Consider the following 11,918-nt stretch of genomic DNA (forward strand, 5'->3'; position numbering starts at 1 on the left):
TGGATTTTATATTTATATAAATTACTTTTCAAAATAGTTTGAATGTGAATCGATATTTCAGGATTAAAAACAGTTGACCGCACCGAAATATGCAAAATTTCGTATACTTTTTAACCGTGGCCACAATATGGGGTGTAATGCTAACAAAAAGAAGATGGGCTCCAAAAAATTCTTAAGAATTAGCAAATGGGCTGTACATTATTAGAAATAATGCACACGAGAGCAGTGACTATTGGATGTCCATCCAACGGCTGTCGTGCTTCTTCAATCTCTGCTCTTCCTGCTCCAGCCGCTCAAACAAGCGCCGGTGGGACTGCCTGCTTCCTCCTCCCGCGACCGGCTATACTGCCACGCAGGCCCACCGCCCCAACATACTCCCATCGTTGGCCTAGCCATCCCTCTACTCACCCACACATGTTGTTAGTCTCCGGGGATGGCAGACGAACCAGTAAACCCTCGTACTCCTCCGTGTGGGAAACAACTGCCGAGTCTTCCCTGGCTCCGTGTGGTTCGCTTCCTAGGCCTCACCGTCGTCCACCGCCCTAGTGCTCTCGGCGCGGCCTGGTCCACATGGTCAATGAACGACATCCATCGGAAGTGGACTATACGTGGAGAGGCTGACAGCTGGGTGAAGGAAATATGCCCTAGAGGCAATGATAAAGTTATTATTTCTAGAGAAGGAGTTTCTCTCAAAATAAGTGAGTGGGAGAAAAGTAGAACTTGATAAGGTAACTATACCTGCTCCCTTATTGGAAAGTAGTTCATCACAAAAATCTGTTCCTGTGACTACTACACCAATTAGTGAGGAAGCTAATGATGATGATCATGTAACTTCAGATCAAGTTACACTGAACCTCGTAGGTAAACCAGAGTGAGATCTGCACCAGAGTGGTACGGTAATCCTGTTCTGGAAGTCATGTTACTAGACCATGACGAACTTGCGAACTATGAGGAAGCGATGATGAGCCCAGATTCCGCGAAATGGTTTAAGGCCATGAAATCTGAGATGAGATCCATGTATGAGAACAAAGTATGGACTTTGATTGACTTCCCAATGATCAGCGAGTCATTGAGATTAAATAGATCTTCAAGAGGAAGACGGACGCTGATAGTAGTGTTACTATCTACAAAGCTAGAATTGTCGCAAAAGGTTTTCGACAAGTTCAAGGTGTTGACTACGATGAGAGTTTCTCACTCGTATCTATGCTTAAGTCTGTCCGAATCATGTTAGCAATTGCCGCATTTTATGAAATCTGGCAAATGGATAAACAAAACTGCATTCCTTAATGGATTTATTAAAGAAGAGTTGTATATGATGCAACCAGAAGGTTTTGTCAATCCTAAAGGTACTAACAAAATATGCAAGCTCCAGCGATCCATCTATGGACTGGTGCAAGCATTTCGGAGTTGGAATATACGCTTTGATAAGTTAATCAAAGCATATAGTTTTATACAGACTTGCGGTGAAGCCTCTATTTACAAGAAAGTGAGTGGGAGCACTACAGGATTTCTGATAAGTATATGTGTATGACATATTGTTGATCGGAAATAATGTAGAATTATTCTGCAAAGCATAAAGGAGTGTTTGAAAGGAGTTTTTCAAAGAAAGACCTCGGTGAAGCTGCTTACATATTGAGCATCAAGATCTATAGAGATAGATCAAGACGCTTGATAAGTTTTCAATGAGTACATACCTTGACAAGTTTTTGAAGTAGTTCAAAATGGAACAGTCAAAGAAAGAGTTCTTTCCTGTGTTACAAGGTGTGAAATTGAGTAAGACTCAAAGCCCGACCACGGCAGAAGATAGAGAGAGAATGAAAGTCATTCCCTATGCCTCAGCCATAGGTTCTATAAAGTATGCCAAGCTGTGTACCAGACCTATTGTATACCCTGCCCTGAGTTTGGCAAGGGAGTACAATAGTGATCTAGGAGTAGATCACTGGACATTGGTCAAAATTATCCTTAGTGGAATAAGGATATGTTTCTCGATTATGGAGGTGAAAAAAGGTTCGTCGTAAAGGGTTACGTTGATGCAAGTTTTGACACTAATCCAGATGGCTCTAAGTCTCAATCTGGATACATATTGAAAGTGGGAGCAATTAGCTAGAGTAGCTCCGTGCAGAGCATTGTTGACATAGAAATTTGCAAAATACGTATGGATCTGAATATGGCAGACCCATTGACTAAACTTCTCTCACAAGCAAAACATGATCACACCTTAGTACTCTTTGGGTGTTAATCACATAGCGATGTGAACTAGATTATTGACTCTAGTAAACCCTTTGGGTGTTGGTCACATGTCGATGTGAACTATGGGTGTTAATCACATGGTGATGTGAACTATTGGTATTAAATCACATGGTGATGTGAACTAGATTATTGACTTTAGTGCAAGTGGGAGACTGAAGGAAATATGCCCTAGAGGCAATGATAAAGTTATTATTTATTTCCTTATATCATGATAAATGTTTATTATTCATGCTAGAATTGTATTAACCGGAAACATAATACATGTGTGAATACATAGACAAACAAAGTGTCACTAGTATGCCTCTACTTGACTAGCTTGTTGATCAAAGATGGTTATGTTTCCTAACCATAGACATGAGTTGTCATTTGATTAACGGGATCACATCATTAGGAGAATGATGTGATTGACTTGACCCATTCCGTTAGCATAGCACTTGATCGTTTAGTTTGTTCCTATTGCTTTCTTCATAATTTATACATGTTCCTATGACTATGAGATTATGCAACTCCCGTTTACCGGAGGAACACTTTGTGTGCTACCAAACGTCACAACGTAACTGGGTGATTATAAAGGTGCTCTATAGGTGTCTCCGAAGGTACTTGTTGGGTTCACGTATTTCGAGATTAGGATTTGTCACTCCGACTGTCGGAGAGGTATCTCTGGGCCCTCTCGGTAATGCACATCACTTAAGCCTTGCAAGCATTACAACTAATGAGTTAGTTGCGGGATGATGTATTACGGAACGAGTAAAGAGACTTGCCGGTAACGAGATTGAACTAGGTATTGAGATACCGACGATCAAATCTCAGGCAAGTAACATACCGATGACAGGGAACAACGTATGTTGTTATGCGGTCTGACCGATAAAGATCTTCGTAGAATATGTGGGAGCCAATATGAGCATCCAGGTTCCGCTATTGGTTATTGACTGGAGACGTGTCTCGGTCATGTCTACATTGTTCTCGAACCCGTAGGGTCCGCACGCTTAAGGTTTCGATGACAGTTATATTATGAGTTTATGAGTTTTGATGTACCGAAGGAGTTTGGAGTCCCGGATGAGATCGGGGACATGACGAGGAGTCTCGAAATGGTCGAGACCTAAAGATCAATATATTGGATGACTATATTGGGATATCGGAAAGGTTCCGAGTGATTCGGGTATTTTTCGGAGTACCGGAGAGTTACGGGAATTCGCCGGGGAGTATATGGGCCTCATTGGGCCATACGGGAATAGAGGAGAGAGGCCAAAAGGAAGGAGGTGCGCGCCCCCCTCTGGTCCGAATTGGACAAGGGGTGCAACCCACTTTTCCTTGTTCCTCTCCCCCTCTTTCCTTCTCTCCTACTCCAACAAGGGAAGGAGGAGTCCTACTCCCGGTGGGAATAGGACTCCCCCCTTGGCGCGCCCTCCTCCTAGGCCGGCCACCTCTCCCCTTGCTCCTTTATATACAGGGGAAGGGGGCACCTCTAGACACAACAATTGATCTTTGAGATCTATTAGCCTTGTGCGGTGCCCTCCTCCACCATAATCCTCGATAATATTGTAGCGGTGCTTAGGCGAAGCCCTGCGACGGTAGAACATCCAGATCGTCACCACGCCGTCGTGCGGACGAAACTCTTCCCCGACATTCTTCTGGATCGGAGTCCGGGGATCGTCATCGAGCTGACGTGTGCTAGAACTCGGAGGTGCCGTAGTTTTGGTGCTTGATTGATTAGGCCATGAAGATGTACGACTACATCAACTGCATTGTGCTAACGCTTCCGCTTATGGTCTACGAGGGTACATGGACAACACTCTCCCCTCTCGTTGCTATGCATCACCATGATCTTGCATGTGCGTAGGAATTTTTTTGAAATTACTACGTTCCCCAACAGAGGCATCCGAGCCAGGTTTTATGCGTAGATGTCATATGCACGAGTAGAACACAAGTGAGTTGTGGGCGATATAAGTCATACTGCCTACCAGCATGTCATACTTTGGTTCGGCGGTATTGTTGGATGAAGCGGCCCGGACCGACATTACGCGTATGCTTACGTGAGACTGGTTCTGCCGACATGCTTTGCACACAGGTGGCTGGCGGGTGTCAGTTTCTCCAACTTTAGTTGAACCAAGTGTGGCTACGTCCGGTCCTTGCGAAGGTTAAAACAGCACCAACTTGACAAACTATCGTTGTGGTTTTGATGCGTAGGTAAGAATGGTTCTTGCTAAGCCCGTAGCAGCCATGTAAAACTTGCAACAACAAAGTAGAGGACGTCTAACTTGTTTTTGCAGGGCATGTTGTGATGTGATATGGTCAAGACATGATGCTAAATTTTATTGTATGAGATGATCATGTTTTGTAACCGTGTTATCGGCAACTGGCAGGAGCCATATGGTTGTCGCTTTATTGTATGTAATGCAATTGCGCTGTAATGCTTTACTTTATCACTAAGCGGCAGCGATAGTCATGGAAGCATAAGATTGGCGAGACGACAACGATGCTACGATGGTGATCAAGGTGTCGCGCTGGTGACGATGGTGATCATGACGGTGCTTCGGAGATGGAGATCACAAGCACAAGATGATGATGGCCATATCATACCACTTATATTAATTGCATGTGATGTTTATCTTTTATGCATCTTATCTTGCTTTGATTGACGGTAGCATTATAAGATGATCTCTCACGAAATTTCAAGATAAAAGTGTTCTCCCTGAGTATGCACCGTTGCCAAAGTTCGTCATGCCTAGACACCACGTGATGATCGGGTGTGATAAGCTCTACGTCCATCTACAGCGGGTGCAAGCCAGTTTTGCACACGCAGAAATACTCGGGTTAAACTTGACGAGCCTAGCATATGCAGATATGGCCTCGGAACACTGGAGACCGAAAGGTCGAGCATGAATCATATAGTAGATATGATCAACATAATGATGTTCACCATTGAAAACTACTCCATTTCACGTGATGATCGGTTATGGTTTAGTTGATTTGGATCACGTGATCACTTAGAAGATTAGAGGGATGTCTTTCTAAGTGGGAGTTATTAAGTAATATGATTAATTGAACTTAAATTTATCATGAACTTAGTCCTGGTAGTATTTTCATATCTATGTTGTAGATCAATAGCTCGCGTTATTGCTTCCCTATATTTTAGATATGTTCCTAGAGAAAACTAAGTTGAAAGATGATAGTAGCAATGATGCGGACTGGGTCTGTGATCTGAGGTTTATCCTCGTTGCTGCACAGAAGAATTATGCCCTTAATGCATCGCTAGGTGACTGACCTATTGCAGGAGCAGATGCAGACGTTATGAACGTTTGGCTAGCTCAATATGATGACTACTTGATAGTTTAGTGCACCATGCTTAACGGCTTAGAATCGGGGCTTCAAAGACGTTTTGAACGCCTTGGAGCATATAAGATGTTCCAAGAGTTGAAATTGGTATTTCATACTCATGCCCGTGTCAAGAGGTATGAGACCTCTGACAGTACTTTGCCTACAAGATGGAGGATAATAGCTCAACCAGTGAGCATGTGCTCAGATTGTCTGAGTACTACAATTGCTTGAATCAAGTGGGAGTTAATCTTCCAAATAAGAGAGTAATTGACAAAGTTCTCTAGTCACTATCACCGAGTTACTAGAACTTCGTGATGAACTATAGTATGCAAGGGATGACGTAAATGATTCCCGAGCTTTTCATGATGATGAAATCGATGAAGGTAGAAATCAAGAAAGAACATCAAGTGTTGATGATTAACAAGACCACTAGTTTCAAGAAAAGGGCCAAGGGAAAGAAAGGGTACTTCAAGAAGAACAGCAAGCAAGTTGATACTCAAGTGAAGAAGCCCAAGTCTAGACCTAAGCCTGAGACTAAGTGCTTCTACTGCAAAGGGACTGGTCATTGGAAGTGGAAATGCCATGAATGTCTAGTGGATAAGAAGGATGGCAAAGTGAACAAGGGTATATTTGATATACAGGTTATTGATGTGTACTTTACTAGTGTTTATAGCAACCCCTCGGTATTTGATACTGGTTCAGTTGCTAAGAGTAGTAACTCGAAATGGGAGTTGTAGAATGAACAGAGACTAGTTAAGGGTGAAGTGACGATGTGTGTTGGAAGGGGTTCCAAGATTGATATGATCATCATCGCACACTCCCTATACTTTCGGGGTTAGTGTTAAACCTAAATAAATGTTATTTAGTGTTTGCGTTGAGCATGAATATGATTGGATCATGTTTATTGCAATACGGTTATTCATGTAAGTTAGAGAATAATTGTTGTTCTATTTACATGAATAAAACCTTCTATGGTCATACACCCAATGAAAATGGTTTGTTGGATCTCGATCGTGGTGATACACATTTTTATAATATTGAAGCCAAAAGATGAAAAGTTAATAATGATATTGCAACTTATTTGTGGCACTGCCGGTTAGGTCATATTGGTGTAAAGCGCATGAAGAAAATCCATGCTGATGGGCTTTTGGAATCACTTGGTTATGAATTAGTTGATGCTTGCGAACCATGCCTCATGGGCAAGATGACTAAGACTCCGTTCTCCGGAACAATGGAGCGAGCAACAAATTTGTTGGAAATCATACATACTGATGTATGTGGTCCGATGAATATTGAGGCTCGCGACAGGTATCATTATTTTCTGATCTTCACAGATGATTTGAGCAGATATGAGTATATCTACTTGATGAAACACAAGTCTGAAATATTTGAAAAGTTCAAAGAATTTCAGAGTGAAGTGGAGAATCATCGTAACAAAAATAAAAATTTCTACGATATGATCGCATAAGTAAAATATTTGAGTTACGAGTTTGGCCTTCAGTTAAAACAATGTGAAATAGTTTCACTACTCACGCCACCTGGAACACCACAGTGTAATGGTGTGTCCGAACGTCGTAACCGTGCTTTATTAGATATGGTGTGATCTATGATGTCTCTTACCGATTACCACTATCGTTTTGGGGTTATGCATTAAAGACAGCTACATTCACGTTAAATAGGGAACCATCTAAATCCGTTGAGACAACGCCATATGAACTGTGGTTTGGCGAGAAACCTAAGTTGTCGTTTCTTAAAGTTTGGGACTGAGATGCTTATGTGAAAAAGTTTCAACTTGATAAGCTCGAACCCAAATCGGAGAAGTAAATCTTCATAGGATACCCAAAAGAAAATGTTGGGTACACCTTCTATCACAGATCCAAAGGCGAGATATTCATTGCTGAGAATGGATCCTTTGTAGAGAAGGAGTTTCTCTTGAAAGAAGTGAGTGGGAGGAAAGTAGAACTTGATAAGGTAACTGTACCTGCTCCCTTATTGGAAAGTAGTTCATCACAGAAATCTGTTCCTATGACTACTACACCAATTAGTGAGGAAGCTAATGATGATGATCATGTAACTTCAGATCAAGTTACTACCGAACCTCGTAGGTAAACCAGAGTGAGATCTGCACCAGAGTGGTATAGTAATCCTGTTCTATAAGTCATGTTACAAGACCATGACGAACTTGCGAACTATGAGGAAGCGATGATGAGCCCAGATTCCGCGAAATGGTTTAAGGCCATGAAATCTGAGATGAGATCCATGTATGAGAACAAAGTATGGACTTTGATTGACTTCCCAATGATCGGCGAGTCATTGAGATTAAATGGATGTTCAAGAGGAAGAAGAACGCTGATAGTAGTGTTACTATCTACAAAGCTAGAATTGTCGCAAAAGGTTTTCGAAAAGTTCAAGGTGTTGACTACGATGAGAGTTTCTCACTCGTATCTATGCTTAAGTCTGTCCGAATCATGTTAGCAATTGCCGCATTTTATGAAATCTGGCAAATGGATAAACAAAACTGCATTCCTTAATGGATTTATTAAAGAAGAGTTGTATATGATGCAACCAGAAGGTTTTGTCAATCCTAAAGGTACTAACAAAATATGCAAGCTCCAGCGATCCATCTATGGACTGGTGCAAGCATCTTGGAGTTGGAATATACACTTTGATAAGTTAATCAAAGCATATAGTTTTATACAGACTTGCGGTGAAGCCTGTATTTACAAGAAAGTGAGTGGGAGCACTACAGGATTTCTGATAAGTATATGTGTATGACATATTGTTGATCGGAAATAATGTAGAATTATTCTGCAAAGCATAAAGGAGTGTTTGAAAGGAGTTTTTCAAAGAAAGACCTCGGTGAAGCTGCTTACATATTGAGCATCAAGATCTATAGAGATAGATCAAGACACTTGATAAGTTTTCAATGAGTACACACCTTGACAAGTTTTTGAAGTAGTTCAAAATGGAACAGTCAAAGAAAGAGTTCCTGCCTGTGTTACAAGGTGTGAAATTGAGTAAGACTCAAAGCCCGACCACGGCAGAAGATAGAGAGAGAATGAAAGTCATTCCCTATGCCTCAACCATAGGTTCTATAAAGTATGCCATGCTGTGTACCAGACCTATTGTATACCCTGCCCTGAGTTTGGCAAGGGAGTACAATAGTGATCTAGGAGTAGATCACTGGACATTGGTCAAAATTATCCTTAGTGGAATAAGGATATGTTTCTCGATTATGGAGGTGACAAAAGGTTCGTCGTAAAGGGTTACGTTGATGCAAGTTTTGACACTAATCCAGATGGCTCTAAGTCTCAATCTGGATACATATTGAAAGTGGGAGCAATTAGCTAGAGTAGCTCTGTGCAGAGCATTGTTGACATAGAAATTTGCAAAATACGTACGGATCTGAATATGGCAGACCCATTGACTAAACTTCTCTCACAAGCAAAACATGATCACACCTTAGTACTCTTTGGGTGTTAATCACATAGCGATGTGAACTAGATTATTGACTCTAGTAAACCCTTTGGGTGTTGGTCACATGTCAATGTGAACTATGGGTGTTAATCACATGGTGATGTGAACTATTGGTATTAAATCACATGGTGATGTGAACTAGATTATTGACTTTAGTGCAAGTGGGAGACTGAAGGAAATATGCCCTAGAGGCAATGATAAAGTTATTATTTATTTCCTTATATCATGATAAATATTTATTATTCATGCTAGATTTGTATTAATAGGAAACATAATACATGTGTGAATACATAGACAAACAAAGTGTCACTAGTATGCCTCTACTTGGCTAGCTCGTTGATCAAAGATGGTTATGTTTCCTAACCATAGACATGAGTTGTCATTTGATTAACGGGATCACATCATTAGGAGAATGATGTGATTGACTTGACCCATTCCGTTAGCATAGCACTTGATCGTTTAGTTTATTGCTATTGCTTTCTTCATAACTTATACATGTTCCTATGACTATGAGATTATGCAACTCCCGTTTACCGGAGGAACACTTTGTGTGCTACCAAACGTCACAACGTAACTAGGTGATTATAAAGGTGCTCTACAGGTGTTTCCGAAGGTACTTGTTGGGTTCGCGTATTTCGAGATTAGGATTTGTCACTCCGACTGTCGGAGAGGTATCTCTGGGCCCTCTCGGTAATGCACATCACTTAAGCCTTGCAAGCATTACAACTAATGAGTTAGTTGCGGGATGATGTATTACGGAACGAGTAAAGAGACTTTCCGGTAACGAGATTGAACTAGGTATTGAGATACCGACGATCAAATCTCGGGCAAGTAACATACCGATGACAAAGGGAACAACGTATGTTGTTATGCGGTCTGACCGATAAAGATCTTCGTAGAATATGTGGGAGCCAATATGAGCATCCAGGTTCCGCTATTGGTTATTGACTGGAGACGTGTCTCGGTCATGTCTACATTGTTCTCGAACCCATAGGGTCCGCACGCTTAAGGTTTCGATGACAGTTATATTATGAGTTTATGAGTTTTGATGTACCGAAGGAGTTCGGAGTCCCGGATGAGATCGGGGACATGACGAGGAGTCTCGAAATGGTCGAGACCTAAAGATCGATATATTGGATGACTATATTGGGACATCGGAAAGGTTCCGAGTGATTCGGGTATTTTTCGGAGTACCGGAGAGTTACGGGAATTCGCCGGGGAGTATATGGGCCTTATTGGGCCATACGGGAATAGAGGAGAGAGGCCAAAAGGAAGGAGGCGCCCCCTCCCCTCTGGTCCGAATTGGACAAGGGGTGCAACCCACTTTTCCTTGTTCCTCTCCCCCTCTTTCCTTCTCTCCTACTCCAACAAGGGAAGGAGGAGTCCTACTCCCGGTGGGAGTAGGACTCCCCCCTTGGCGCGCCCTCCTCCTAGGCCGGAACCTCTCCCCTTGCTCCTTTATATACAAGGGCAGGGGGCACCTCTAGACACAACAATTGATCCTTGAGATCTATTAGCCGTGTGCGGTGCCCTCCTCCACCATAATCCTCGATAATATTGTAGCGGTGCTTAGGGAAGGCCTGCAACGGTAGAACATCAAGATCGTCACCACGCCATCGTGCTGATGGAACTCTTCCCCGACATTCTGCTGGATCGGAGTCCGGGGATCGTCATCGAGCTGAACGTGTGCTAGAACTCGGAGGTGCCGTAGTTTTGGTGCTTGATCAGTCGGGCCGTGAAGACGTACGACTACATCAACCGCGTTGTGCTAACGCTTCCGCTTATGGTCTACGAGGGTACGTGGACAACACTCTCCCTTCTCGTTGCTATGCATCACCATGATCTTGCATGTGCGTAGGATTTTTTTTGAAATTACTACATTCCCCAACACTGGGTCCACGGCCGCATGCAAGAAAATGCCTCCTTATTACGTGCAAAATAATGATTCCTCCACCTGACAGCTAGCACCCATGGGAAGGGCTTCTGTATTTCGTGAAAAAAAAACGTTCCCCCCGCTGATAGGTTGGACCCACCATCTATATCTTCACACGCAAGGAAGTGCCTCCTTATTACGCACAAAAACATGAATACCCGCCTGCTAGCTGGGACCCACCATAGTGGGTGGCTGACTTGTGGGCCTACTAAGTTGATGGGGACGGAGGGCTTTGTGAACTTAGTCAATATGAACGATTCTAGCTCCAGTGACCGTACGATGTCCATCCAACGGCCATAGTGCTTCTTCAACTTCTAGTCTTCTTGCTCCAGCCGGCCAAAGCAGCGCCAGTCGTGCCGCCTGCTCCTGCCTCCCATGGCCAGCTGTGCTACCGTGGAGGCCTCACCGCCCCCATACTACTCCCACTGCTGGCCAGGCCATCCCTCCACTCACCCACACCCCCTGTTATTCTGCGGCGACGGCAGCCTCACACCACAGCCGAACCAGTGAACCCTCATACTCCTGTCCGCGTGGGCATCCACTGCCGCGTCTTCCCCAGCTCAGCGTCATCCCCTTCATAGGCCTCGTCGTTGTCCACCGCCTTGGTGCTCTCGGCGCGGCATGGTCAGTGTGGTCAACGATCGACTTCCATCGGAAGAGTACTGTACGTGGAGAAGCTGACAGCTGGGTCCACGGTCGCAGCTAGGTCCACGACAACAGCCCAGTTTTTTGTGATTTGCCAAGTAAGTCGCTTTATCAGGCCTATTGTGCTGCAAATCTTTCAAGACGAGGAGAGCTTCATTTGGCTAGCCGAGAAAATGGCCTATCAGTAATGAGAAATGGGATGTACATTTGTAAAACACAGCAAACCAACAATTAGTTTTAAATTTCTTTTTTTCATTTCGAGATTTTAAATTGCATTGATTTTTATGCATGGACA

The sequence above is a fragment of the Triticum dicoccoides genome, chromosome 5A (assembly GCF_002162155.2).
Source record: "Triticum dicoccoides isolate Atlit2015 ecotype Zavitan chromosome 5A, WEW_v2.0, whole genome shotgun sequence".
NCBI classification, from domain to species: Eukaryota; Viridiplantae; Streptophyta; class Magnoliopsida; order Poales; family Poaceae; genus Triticum; species Triticum dicoccoides.